Source organism: Phyllostomus discolor, chromosome 2 (genome assembly GCF_004126475.2).
Source record: "Phyllostomus discolor isolate MPI-MPIP mPhyDis1 chromosome 2, mPhyDis1.pri.v3, whole genome shotgun sequence".
NCBI lineage: Eukaryota > Metazoa > Chordata > Mammalia > Chiroptera > Phyllostomidae > Phyllostomus > Phyllostomus discolor.
This window is the reverse complement of record NC_040904.2, coordinates 123290162-123302744: the sequence shown is the minus strand read 5'-3', so window position 1 is coordinate 123302744 and position 12583 is coordinate 123290162. Positions and strand designations below refer to the sequence as shown.

The following is a 12583-nucleotide window of genomic DNA, read 5'->3' as shown; positions in this document are numbered from 1 at the left end:
TCCGCACACGACCGAGCACAGGGTTTCGGGCGCCGCGCCGGTCTCCCGGCAGGAGCAAGCGGGGCTCCCGGTGCTCCCGGTGCCGCAGCCGCCCGGCCCGGGCAACGCGCCTCCCGCGAGGGCTGCCCCAGCGCCCCGGCTCCGGCAGACGCTTCGGCGGGATCCCCGGAGTGCGGTGCGCCCGGGCGCGGATGCAGAGTCCGGTGCGGCGGCCCTAGCAGCCCGCGCGCTGAGAGGAGCGGCCCCCACTCGCCACGGCGCCCGGAGGACCCGGCGCGGCCGTCGCTGGAGGAGCCAGAGCCCGCGAGCCTGAGGAGCGGCGGGACGTGCAGGTAAGTGCCCGCTGCCCGCTGAGGGAAAGGGGAGCCCCTCCCCGGCCCCCGGCCCCCAGACCTGCCGCCTGGAGACGCCCCTCCTCGGCTCCCGCCTCCGAAACTTCCTAGAGCTCTCCGGTTCCCGCCCCCTCGGCGGCCACGGGCGCTCAGCCCCCGGGAGCGGGGGCCCTGCCCTCGGACGAGACCGGTGCAGCTGGCTGGTAGTGGGCTGTGCAGCGTCGGCTGAGCCCCGTCAGGTGGGGGTAGGGAACGTGGAAAGGGAAGGGGAACCCTCTCCCAGGCCTCGAACAAAGCTGGGGCCGCTTGCCCCCTCCAGCCTGCGTGCTGGCCGGGTGCCGGGCGCCGGCAGCTCGGGTAGAGTTTTCTCGCCCTTCCCGGCAGCTCGGGTGCTGCTAGTGGCTCTCGGTCCCCGAGGGTTGGATGTCCGAGGAGGTGGCCGGGGAGGTGCGGCCCGCCGGCACGCACAGGGGCATCCCGGGGGCCCTGCCTGCGCCTGTCCGAGAAGTGTGAGAGCCCCTCTGACCTCCTCGCTCACTTTGCCTGGCGTGGGCCGGCCCAGCTGGAACGCTCTGCCGAAGTCTGCGCCCGCATCAGCCGGACTGGGTGAGGGCTACATCTGGATTATTTTAGACCCGGAGGCAGTGTTAGTTTGGTGCCTCAGTTCCTGCCTGAACTCGGAGCAGGTCAAGCCCTGAGTGGTGGTCTGAGATTTCAGTTTTCTTTCATTGTCTTCCTGCTCCTTATGCTCATCTATCCCTGCCCTGGGAAAAGGGGGAAGTGACCCCTGTCTCCATCTTCTCGCTGGTCCTCATGCGTATGTGGCCATGTACTTCAGTCAGAGCCAGATTTCCTGGATATTTTCATTCTCAAATCACTGCGAGATGTCGTTCAGTTTTCTTGAGGCTTGATTGGTGCTGTTTACCGAGAGGAAAACTGAGGTTGCTCATTCCCGCGGCGGGAGGGGTTCCCAGTTCTGAATGGGTTGATTTGCTCTCCATCCCCACCCACCCTGCCTTCTTCACTCTTTGCCACGGGGTCACACTGGCACCAGCTTTCGCTTACTATCACCCTGGCCAGAGTTACAGCCGGGTACCCGGAGGAGAAAGGGTCAGGATCCCGTTACCAGTCCCCGGAACTGCTCTAGTCCCTGAGAATGTGCCCACCTGACCGAGCTGTGATGGGACATCTGTGTTGTGCCATCAGTGTGGGTGCAGAGACCTCTGGGTCAGGAGGGCAGGGACACACTCCTGGCCACACATCAGCATTTGTGAATGCACAGGGTTAGGAGCTTAGGGGGACCTCTTCTGTGGCTGGCCCTACGGTACCATGGGGCCCTGGGAGCAGTGGGCACACCCTCAGAGAGCCTGCCGACTCTTTCCTGGTGCCAGCTGCTCCTGTCGGTCTCTGGTTCACTGGTGGGGCCAGACTGCCAGTCTCGGGCGTGGGCCAGTGGGTGCCGGCCCCGGTGTGTGCCCACGCACCTGTCCAGGCACACACACACACGCAGGTCCTGGCAAACACACCAACTTCGGGAGGTGAAATGCCGAGTGGTGGTTTTCCTCCATTTCAAAACAGTGTTGTCTCTGTGACACAACAGGTCTGTGGTTATAAATAGCAGGACTGGTTTGCGAGGCTCCTGTGAAGGAAAGGCAGTGCTGAGATCTCTGCACAGTTGTGAGAGGAGCGATGCAGCTGGGCTCTCACGGTGCAGGCAGGCCCAGGAGCCCAGGCGAGAAGGCGGGCTTAAAGCTAGGTCTCCCCCACTGCAGGGTGCAGCTGGAGCCAGCACCAGGGCAAGACGGAGTGGAGCAGAGGGACCTAAAGAGACAACATGTGGATAAATAGCTAAGCGCAGCCAAGAGCAACAGCCCCCTTCTTTTCCTAAAGAAAATCAGACAGAGGGTGTGTGGGGTCTGCCTGCCAGGGGAGCAGGAGCCAGCCTTAGAGGAGCTTGCCAGCCCTCTTCATCCGTGGATTTCCTACTTTCCCAGGCCCTGATTTCTTCTGTATTTGAGTATGAGTATGTGAGGGAGGGTGTGTGCGCGGGGGGGGGGGGGGGGGGGGGGGGGGGGCGGAGTGTTTACTCAGCGTGTCTAAAACCAGTCCTCTCTTTAGTACATTTGGTGATTGTACTAGCTCCAAGGGTGTCTTATTGGCTTGAAGTAACCCTTTTCTAAAAAATTTTCTATCCCAAAAGTTTAAGGTAAAGGGATATTGCCAAGTTGCTGGGAGCCATATGCTGTGAAGTGAAAAAACCTGGGATTGTCTTCACCTGTGCATTTCACCTTTCTCTTGCTGTAGTGACAGCTGGAAAATTTTTTCGTTTGCACTTCTTTAGGAGGACAGAAGACCAGGCTAGTCTGCTCTGATTGTACCTCCTGGGACAGTCCTGCTGGTTTCTGGATTGCCATGGCTGGGCACCTCTGGCAGGAGAGGACATTTTTATGTGAAGTTATACTTCTTGCCTTCTCTGAAATAAAATCCAATGTGTCCACAAAAGCTTTTCTGTCGGCCATTCTGATTTTGTTTTCCCTAGCGCCCTTTCAAACTGCCTGTCATTTATTTCCTAATCTTCTTAACAAGTCTTCAGACTCCGCCTTTGTTCCAGCCCCACACCTGAACGCACAATCGGTGGTGGTGGTGGTGGTGGTGGTGGTGATGTTTGTAACTCCGTCAGGCCTCTTGAGGTTCGCAAGAACAATAGCTATAAAACTCCCCTAGTGAGGAGAGAATATGGAGGCTCTTTGCTCTCACCTCAGGGCATCCTTGGCTGGTTTTCTGTGGAGTATCTTCAAATTGTATCCAGGAGTCCAGAGAAAATCCAGCAGAGGGGTTGGGAACAAATACTATGATAAAGATGAAAAGACCTGACAGTTTTTAATCTGAGCAACTGAGCCACTTGCTAAAGTAAAAATAACTTACGCCCATCTCTGAGGAGTACCCTGTTCACTGCCCTCCCACCCGTTGGTGGGACCTGGGAAGCAGACCTGCTGTTTGGGGGGTACAGTCCTGGCCTTACTTTCCCTTCAGTGAAAAGAACAGGTGATTGCCTGGCTTCTACCAGGGCCTCTCCACCCAGCAGTTCTGTTTAGCTGCTAAATTTAAACCTCTGCCCCCTCCAGCCCAGTTGACCCACTGGCTGGCCATCTGGCCACAGGCTGGCTCCTTGGGCTGCAATTCCTGATGTCTTGGCCCCTGTGGTTGCAATTGGGCCTTTCCTTTCGTGCTGCAGGAATCCTCTTCCAGACTTTCTAAAGTTGGTCTCTCTCCTTCCTGCTTCTCCACCCATGTGGCTTCTTCCCAGCTCTTCCTCCTCCTGGGTGATTTGGCACCTGGCTGGTACTAGGGGGAAGACTGTCCCGGACCCCTCCAAACACCATGCACGAGGGTTCAGGAAGCCTAGGCCCAGGCTGCCTGGCGAACTGTCATCATTGCGCAGCCCAGCCTGGGCCCTGGGGTCCCCTCTGAGCAAGTCCGGTGCTGGCAGCAGTGCGTTTTCTGAGAATTCCTTTTTGCGCTTCCAAACCCCCAAGGAACCTAGCCCTTCCTTATGTCCTCTTCTTTGCATCACCATCTTCTCTTGAGGTTTTGCTGGGTAGGCTTATAGGGGTAGGGGAGTGGGCCATGGGGGGAGAGTGCGGAGGGCGGGGGGCATATTATAGCTTATCCGTGGGGTCTCAGTTATCTCTCCTGTGAAGTGAGGGTGTTGCGTGAGACTGTGCTAGAGGCCCCTTCCATTTCTCACATTCTCTTGTTTTAAATAGCTTTAGCTGGCTCAGTTTTGGAAATCCTTCTGCTGTGAACCAGGCCTGGGGGTGGGGAAGCAGCCAGTCAAAGGAGGTGGTTCCCACCAGAGAGGTGGAGGGGCGGAGGGGTGGCTCCAGCCGAGCTGCTTTCACGGAGTTACTGTTTCAGAAATCGTGGTCTTGCAGGCAGGTTTGTGGTGGGGCTGCAGGCTCAGGTTGTGCTCCTGGCTTTGGGCTCTGGCCCGGCAGGGGCCTCTGTGGTTAGCCAGCCTCCCGAGGATTACGGGGAGGCTCTGTCTCCAGCTTCGGGTGACTTCAGAGCTGCTGCCTGAGTGCTGGGGGGAGGCACCCAGAGCTGTTCTTAAATGAGTTTCCAGTCTTCTCTTCTCTACAGCTTCCTTGAGTCCAGAAATGCTCACCCTTCAAAGGTTAGTCTTGTCTAACTAATTGGTAAAGGGTCAAGAGTGGATTTCCTGAGGTCTGTAAAATTATAGCTGGGCTTAAGTTGGAAAAGGCAATGGATTAAAAGTTTTTGGTTTACAAACTAGAGCCCCCAAAGGGCACTTTGGAATTATCTGAAATGTTCAGTCAATAGATTTGCTCTGAGTCCTGCTGGAGGAGCAAAAAATATGGTAACAAAGGTATACTAACATTAGCCCAAGGTAATACTGTTTGCTGCTGAGCCTTCCTCTGCCCTTAGAGGGGAGCTGGACTTTGCAGGGATGAGCGCAGAGCAGTCCCCAGCAGAGCAGCCCTGGGGACACAGCTCTGTCACTGCCAGGTGCTTGCACTTGCGGCATCTCCCCTGCCTGAACCAGGACTCGTGCACCCCCACCCATTTCTCTTCCTGGTGGGCTGCTGGGGGGTGGTGGGATGTTCCCATTGCTGTAGGGGCGTGGAGGGCAGCGAGTCCCTTCCTAAACTCATCTCTAAGATTATATATCTTACCATATTCATCAAAGGGTTTCTCCTGGGAAAATTTGAGCAGTGAATTACTAAATACTTCATACTAATCTTGTTTGGGGTAATCAAGCCTTTAAAGAGACTTTGTGTATAAGTATTGACCTAGAAAATGTCACATCACATTCAAAGCAGGAGGTGATGAATGGGAGGAGGTTTCTAGATTATACTATCAGGACAATCCTTGAGACCAGAGGCCATAGAAAGCCAAAAAAGTAGAGACCAGGGCTTTTAGAGTCAGGTGCTGGTGTGAATCGCAGCACACAGCAGCCAGCTACAGACCTGAGCCAGGGCAGGTGACCTGACTGCTCAGTGCCTCAGTTCCCTCACTTGTGAAATGCAGATAGAAACTTGACGCTTCTCTCCTGTGATTGCTGTGAGCTAGTGGTGGTGAGGGTGCCTGTGTGCAGTGCTAAACCAGACGCAGGGCGCCTCGGGCTGCAGCCGTGTCCGCTCTGGTGGCACTACTGATGGGGTACAGTGGCAGGGCGGTGAGAGCGCCCTGGCCCCTGCCCGGGACTTGCTCTGCATTTAAAGACATAGGCTGCTTTACATGGGACGGTCCCAGCACACCCATTGCTGTGTCAGCATGCGCTCGCCAGTCCCGGAGGGAGTGACTCTCATGAACACCCATGGTCTCCAGTCAGGCGCAGATGTCATTTTGATCATTAATAGGGAGTCCCAGTTTGAAGAATGACCGGCGATGGGAGAGGACAAATGTTCAGGGTTGGCTGTCATGAAGGGAAGGAAAAAGTGAGATGTTCCTTTTTCCCTTGAACACTCTCAGAATGACCTGTTGCTCAGGCTGGACCTTTGGCTGCTGCTCTAGTGGGACCTGGAGCGTCCCTCTGTGCTGCCACGGCCAGCAGGAGAGTCTGCACGCGTGAAGGGCCAGTGAGAGCTGGTGCAGGACCCGGGGTAGGGGCTCCACGAGTGCTTCACTCCCCGTGCCTTGAGCCCCAGGCACAGCCGTCTACCTGCCAGGTATCCTTTCAGACGTCTGGCACCGTCTAGAAGTCAGTGGAACTCACCTCTTTGGTCCCTGGCTGCCCCAGCATGAGTATCCAGCAGAGTCTGGTTGAATATAACATGAGAAGAACTGACAGGAAAAGGCCTCCTTTCTGCCCCCTTTTCGATGCGTGTTCTTCCCTCGGCTTCTGGGACACCTCGTTCCCCTGGTCTCCCTCGCTGGCAGCCACTTTCCTGTTCTCTCTCTTCTCTAATACACTCTGATGGCTGTAAATACTGCCCACATGTCATTTTCCTCTCCTGCCTGCTCCTCTCCCTGGTCCTTCAGGTGGCTTAAGCAGCATCTTCTGCAGGAGAGCTGCAAGGTGTCCCAGCCTGACCTTCCGACCTTCTCCCTTAAACCTGCTCTTTGCACAGTGTTCTTGTTTCATCCTTCTAGTTGTTTATGCCGTAAGCCCTGCAGTCTCCCTCCCTCCTTCCTTCCACCGCCCACATCCAGTCCATCAGTGAATCTTGCTAAGTCTACTTTCAGAAGACACTCAGAGCCCTGGCCACTTCTCGCACCCCTCCCCTCTCCTTCCTGGCTCATTCTACCAGAAGCTCCCTCCTGAATTACACTTACAGCCTCCTAACTGGTCTTCCTGCTTTAGTCAGCCACAGCGATTCTGTTGAAATCTGTCAGGCCGCTTTTTCCATCAGAGCCCTCTGATGGCCTTCAGTCCCACACGGGATACAGGCAGAGTCTTTGGAGAGCTCATGAGCCTGGATGATCTGACTGCTGCTTCCCTCTGTGGCCTCATGGAGCCTGTCCTTCGTGCTAGTCTAGCAGGCTGGCCTCTCTCTTGTCTGTGAGCTCACAGACATGCATCTGCTGCGGGTTCGCAGCTGGTTGTTCCTCTGCCCTCCCCGCCTCTTCCAGCCCCTTCTCAGGCCTTTCCTCAAGTGTCCCCCAGCAAGGCCTTCTGTGACTCCCCTGTACCAGCTGCCCTCCTTCCTACCTGTTCCCGAGCCCCCTTCTCCACTTTATTTTTCTCCACTGAAGATACATATTTTATATATTTTACTTACTTGCTCTCTTGTCTGCTTCCTCTTACTAGAATATAAAAACTAAGAGGATAGGGATTTTTGTCTGTTTTCACTGTCATATCTGGAGCGCACACAACAGTGCCTGGCACGTCGTGGGTGAAGGAATTACGTGAATGAGGGACGGGGTCTGTGTGTCAGCAGGGACAGTCTGATGGTAGAGGGGTTGACCGCCCTCCAGTCTGTGAACTCCCTGTCCTTGCCTTCTGCCTCACCAGCCAGTAGAGGTTGGGCAGCTGATCAGGACGTATGGACAGTTACATAACTCTACTTATTTAACTGTTGAAATTAAGACACATTCACCGAAAATCACTAATTTTTTCCCACTTTTCAACTCATTCATATTTTCATTGAAAAATATGAAGAAAGATCAAAATTATCCCAAGTCAGAGATCATCATTGATAATATTTTGTTGTATTCCATTTTAGTCTTTCTACACATCTGTGTGCAAGCACATGTGTGCTGTCAAACATGTGTGTTTCTTTAAAAAATACTGTTTTATGTTTATTTTAAAGTATATTTTATTGATCAGGCTATTACAGTTGTCCCATTTGTTTCTCTTCTTTATTCCCCTCTACCCTGCACTCCCCATCCCACCATCATTCCGCCCCTTAGTTCATGTCCATGGGTCATACATTTGAGTTCTTTGGCTTCTCCATTTCCCGTACTATTCTTACCCTCCCCTTGTCTATTTGTACCTACCATCTATGCTTCTTTTTCTCTGTACCTTTTCTTCCATCCCATCCCCCCCACTGATAACTCTCCCTGTGATCTCCATTTCTGTGATTCTGTTCCTGTTCTAGTTTGCTTAGTTTTTGTTTTTGTTTTTTAGGTTCAGTTGTTGATAGTTGTGAGTTTGTTGTCATTTTACTGTTCATAGTTTTGATTGTCTTCTTTTTCTTAGATAAGTCTCTTTAACATTTCATGTAATAATGTTTCTTCTTTAACTCCTTGGTTGTCAGACTTCCATACATTTTGATTTTCTGAAATTCTGGTTGTTTCTTGTTTTTAAATTTGTTGTTGTCCTTCTTTTGGTTGTGCAAGGAGCCACAATCTACCTACCTTATGAAAGGGTCAAATCTTGGTCAAAAGTTCAAAAAAAGTTATTTATTTTTAGAGAAAGGAGAAGGGCAGGAGAAAGAGAGGGAGGGAAACATCAACGTGTGGTTGCTTCTCATGCGCCCCTGACCAGGGAACTGGCCTGCAACCCAGGCATGTGCCCTGACTGGGAATGGAACCAGCAATCCCTTGGTTTGCAGGCCCGCGCTCAATCCACTGAGCTACACCAGCCAGGTCCCATCTCCTATACTACTCTTAACACCCCCCATCTATTTTGTACCTACCATTTATGCTTCTTAATCATTGCACCTTTTCCCCCATTCTCCCTCTTCCCCCTCCCAGCTGATAACCCTCCAAATGATCTTCATATCTGTGATTCTGTTTCTGTTCTGGTTGTTTGCTTAGTTTGCTTTTTTTAGATTCAGTTGTTGATCATTGTGAATTTGTTGCCCTTTTGATGTTCATAGATTTGATCTTCTTCTTTTTCTTAAACAAATCCCTTTAACATTTCATATGATAAGGGCTTGGTGATGATGAATTTCTTCAGCTTTTACTTTGGGAAGTATTTTATCCACCCTTCCATTCTAAATGATAGCTTTGCTGGATAGAGTCATCTTGGGTGTAGGTCCTTGCCTTTCATGACTTTGAATACTTCTTTCCAGCCCCTTCTTCCCTGCAAAGTTTCTTTTGAGAAAGCAGCTGACAGTCTTATGGGAACTCCTTTGTAGGTAACTGTCTCCTTTTCTCTTGCTGCTTTTAAGAGTCTTTCTTTATCTTTAACCTTTGGCATTTTTATTATGATGCATCTTGGTGTGATCCTTTTTGGGTCCAACTTGTTTGGGACTCTCTGTGCTTCCTGGACCTGTATGTCTATTTCCTTCGCCAAAATAGAGAAGTTTTCTTCCATTATTTTTTCAAGTAAGTTTTCAATTTTTTGCTCTTCCTCTTCTTCTAACATCCCTGTGATTTGACTATTGGTACATTTAAAGTTGTCCCAGAGGTTCCTAAGTTTATCCTCATTTTTTAAAAATTCTTTTTTCCTTCCTGTTGTTCTGATTGAATGCTTTTCCTTCCCTATGTTCCAAATCGTTGATTTGATTCTCGGTTTCATCCTCTCCACTGTTGGTTCCTTGTAGATTTTTCTTTATTTTACTTAGTGTAACTTCATTTCTTCTCTTATGCTCTTGCTATACTCAGTGAGTTCTGTGAACATCTTGATCACCAATGTTTTGAACTCTGCATCTGATAGGTTGGCTATCTCCTTTTTGCTTAGTTCTTTTCCTGGAGTTTTGTTCTGTTCTTTCATTTGGGCCATGTTTCTTTTTCTCCTCAATTTGGCAGCCCCCCGTGTTTGTTTCTGTGTATTAGGTGGAGCTGCTTTGACTCTCTGTAAAAGGCACCCATAAATTGTGTGGGGTGTAGCCTTAGGTAATTGCCTGGTCAGGGCAGATGGCTTCACTGCTTTGTGGCTGTGTGTGAAGTGAGGACTCGGAGAGGGGACAGTGCCCCTGCTTGGCTTTTGGAGGTTTGCCTGGCACCCGCCCTGTTTCCAGTCACTTTACCCACTTCCCATATGCAACTGACACCCTTCTAGCTGTTGCCTTGGTGGTGAATCCCAGAGCGAGTGGGTCTGCATATGTTCTAAGTCTGTACAGGCCCTTTAAATGAACTCTCCTGAAAATCTGACATTTTCTTCGATGCCTCAACCCCCACTAGTTTTTACAGCCAGAAGTTATGGAGATTTATCTTCCCAGTGCCAGAACCCTGGGCCGTGTGGTCTGGCCTGGGGTTGGGATTGATCACTCCCAAGGTATTCCTCCTGATTTTTATCTATCACATGTGAACGTGGGGACCACCCATTCTGCTGCTGCCTCTTCCACCTCTCTATACCACACGGAGTCTCTGTGTCTCTCTGCCTGTCTTTCACCCCTCCTACCCATCTTGATGAATATGGCTTCTTTAAATCCTTGGTGTTTGGAGGCCCATGCAGCTTAATTTTCTGACGATTCTGGTTGTTACTTGTTTTAAGGAGTAATTGTAATTCTCTCTGTGGTTGCACAAGGAGGCCAAGCATGTCTACCTATGCCTCCATCTTGACTGCAAGTCTCCTTCCAAATATTAACCTAATCAACCTTTGGAGACTCCTCTCCTATTGCTTCTCTATATTGCAGCCAAACCAGGAGTCCTGCTTCCTGATGATGGCTCATGCATTTGCTCCTTTCAGAATCCCTTCCTCTTCCTTTCTCCCTATTCATCCATACCTTTTCTTCAAGGTACAGCTCAGGTACCACCTCCCTGATCATCTCTGTCAGAATGATCTTTCTGTGGCTGGGAGTCGGCTCCCCAATGGGCGATCATAGTTCTCGGGACGCTCATTGTGATGGCCCTTTGCACACGTTATCTTATATTGTAGTTCGTATTTGATCTTCACTGCTATCTCTGTGGCTGGTTAAGCTGTCTCCTCAGGTAGATCTTAGGTGAGTCCCTACATCCAGTGGGGGCTGTACCAGGGAGTCACCTCAGAGCAGTGAATAGTCATCCTCCTGCTTAGATTGGTGAGTAAATTAAGTGAGGTGTCCTATAGCAGAAGGGGCTTTGGTATTTACTATGAATTTAAGTACAACATTAGCCCTCCAGACTTCGGTTTAGTCTGTATGTGTCCCAGGCTTTTGAAACCCTTCGCACACAATGTTCTCTGTCCCCTGTCCAGTAGAAAGCACGTGGCCTGTGGAGGCACATGGACTTGGGTTTGAACCCTGACTCAGCCACACACATCCTACAGCTATTTAGTTTTCCTGAGCTCTCAGTTCTTCATCTTTTAAACAGGAGTAATAATGTCCAACTCATAAGATTATTTTGAGAATTCACTGTTATCATTTACTTAAATTAGAGTGATTCCTGCACATAGTATATGCTCAGTGTTAGCTCCTTCCTTTAACTGCACCAAAGAAATGAGTGTGTCTGGAAACTGTCACCTTGATGGTCCAAATACCACGCTGCTCAGGGTGTGGTCCTAAAGAACTGAGTGTTTTATAATTTGGTTTCTTTGACATTGAGGAGACAAAGGAGACCCAGAAATTCACTTATGTGATGGCTACTTTTACCAAAGTGTTGTGAAAAGCTCGGCAGCTTCTGGCCCTTGGAATTTTCCAGGAAGGGCCCAGTATGAGAGGGGGGTTCCTGGAGGGTAGCCATGATGCTCACTCACCTTCGTTCCCCCCACCCCACAGTCCCAGCAGCCGGCATTTGTTACCATTCAGTAACACTGATAAACTGGTGAGGTGGTGACTCCCATGGTCACAATCCCCATGGGTCTTACATCGCCATATTTCGTCAACACTAGGACACATTTTAACATATCTGAGGTCAGGATTCATCTTAAAGTCAGTGTGTTATCTAATTAGGAATACTTTCCTTTCTTGGGTACAAAATAATGGTGCATTTTACAATTGGCAGCATGTGAAGTTTGATGAAATGAGGTAATGTTATTGATTGCTGTTTATTGAGATGATGTGTTGTCTTTTCCTGAAGTCTGCCTTAGTGCTTCCTTGGAAATGTACTTCTGTTGTCTTGCAAAATAGAGTATTTAGAGTGGCACCTTCATTTGAACATCTGTTGTCTGAGTTAAAACTGAACTAGGAAATTCTAGACAAAGACCAGATGTCCCATGGACTCTGCACCCTAGCGCGAGAGGATGGATGCTCCCGGCATGCCCCCCACCCCCCTGGTCTCTGTGAAATGCAAGCCTAGGGTTACTGTCCCTGTAACCAGGGATCTTGGGCAAAATATACCTTGGACAAAACTCCCTGTCCTCATTTGTAAATGCGTTCACAGTGTACCACCCTGCCTTGCCTGCCTCACAGAGTTGTTGTAGGGTTAAGTGCGACAGTGTGCATGAAAGTGGTTTATAACCAATGTAAGGCACCATCTGTGCTCATAGAATGTGAAGAGCGGACAGGTATGTGACCAGAGAATTATTAAACCTGCCGATAAACCACAGCCTCAGGTGACTCAGTGTTGATTCACGCCTGGCACTTGTCGTTTTATTTCTCTCTTTCTACTAGAGTTTTTGAAAAGTTTATAGAAGCTTACCTGGCGAAGGGAAATAGTATCTAGAAGTTTCAAGAAGAAACACCCCATAACTAGAGTGTAAGCTTCCCACTCCCTCATTTTATACTTTCCTGTTTACTGCCTTGGCATTAGAACAGATAAAATATCAGTAACATTAGCACAGACACCTTTATCAGGAAAGAGTAAGTGAAATCTCTTATGCACAGTGCTTAAGAAATCAGGTTCTGCAGCCCGGTTGGTGCTGGCTCAGTCCTGGCCCCCAAACTCACCAGCAGTGTGACCACCACCCGGAAGTGACCTTGGGCAAGTTACTCAAACTCTCTTGACCTCAGTTTCCTCATCTGTTAAAACCCTCTAGG

General features: G+C 50.3%; 1 protein-coding gene across 1 annotated transcript in view; it reads left to right on the top strand.

The window, feature by feature from the left end:
- The first annotated feature begins 223 nt into the window (after positions 1-223).
- WNT5B (Wnt family member 5B) overlaps positions 224-12583 on the top strand; it is a 126053-nt gene continuing 113693 nt past the window's right edge. The window contains exon 1 of the mRNA XM_036018476.1: positions 224-332. The gene's annotated coding sequence lies outside the window, so the exon portion shown is untranslated. The remainder of the gene's footprint in view (positions 333-12583) is intronic.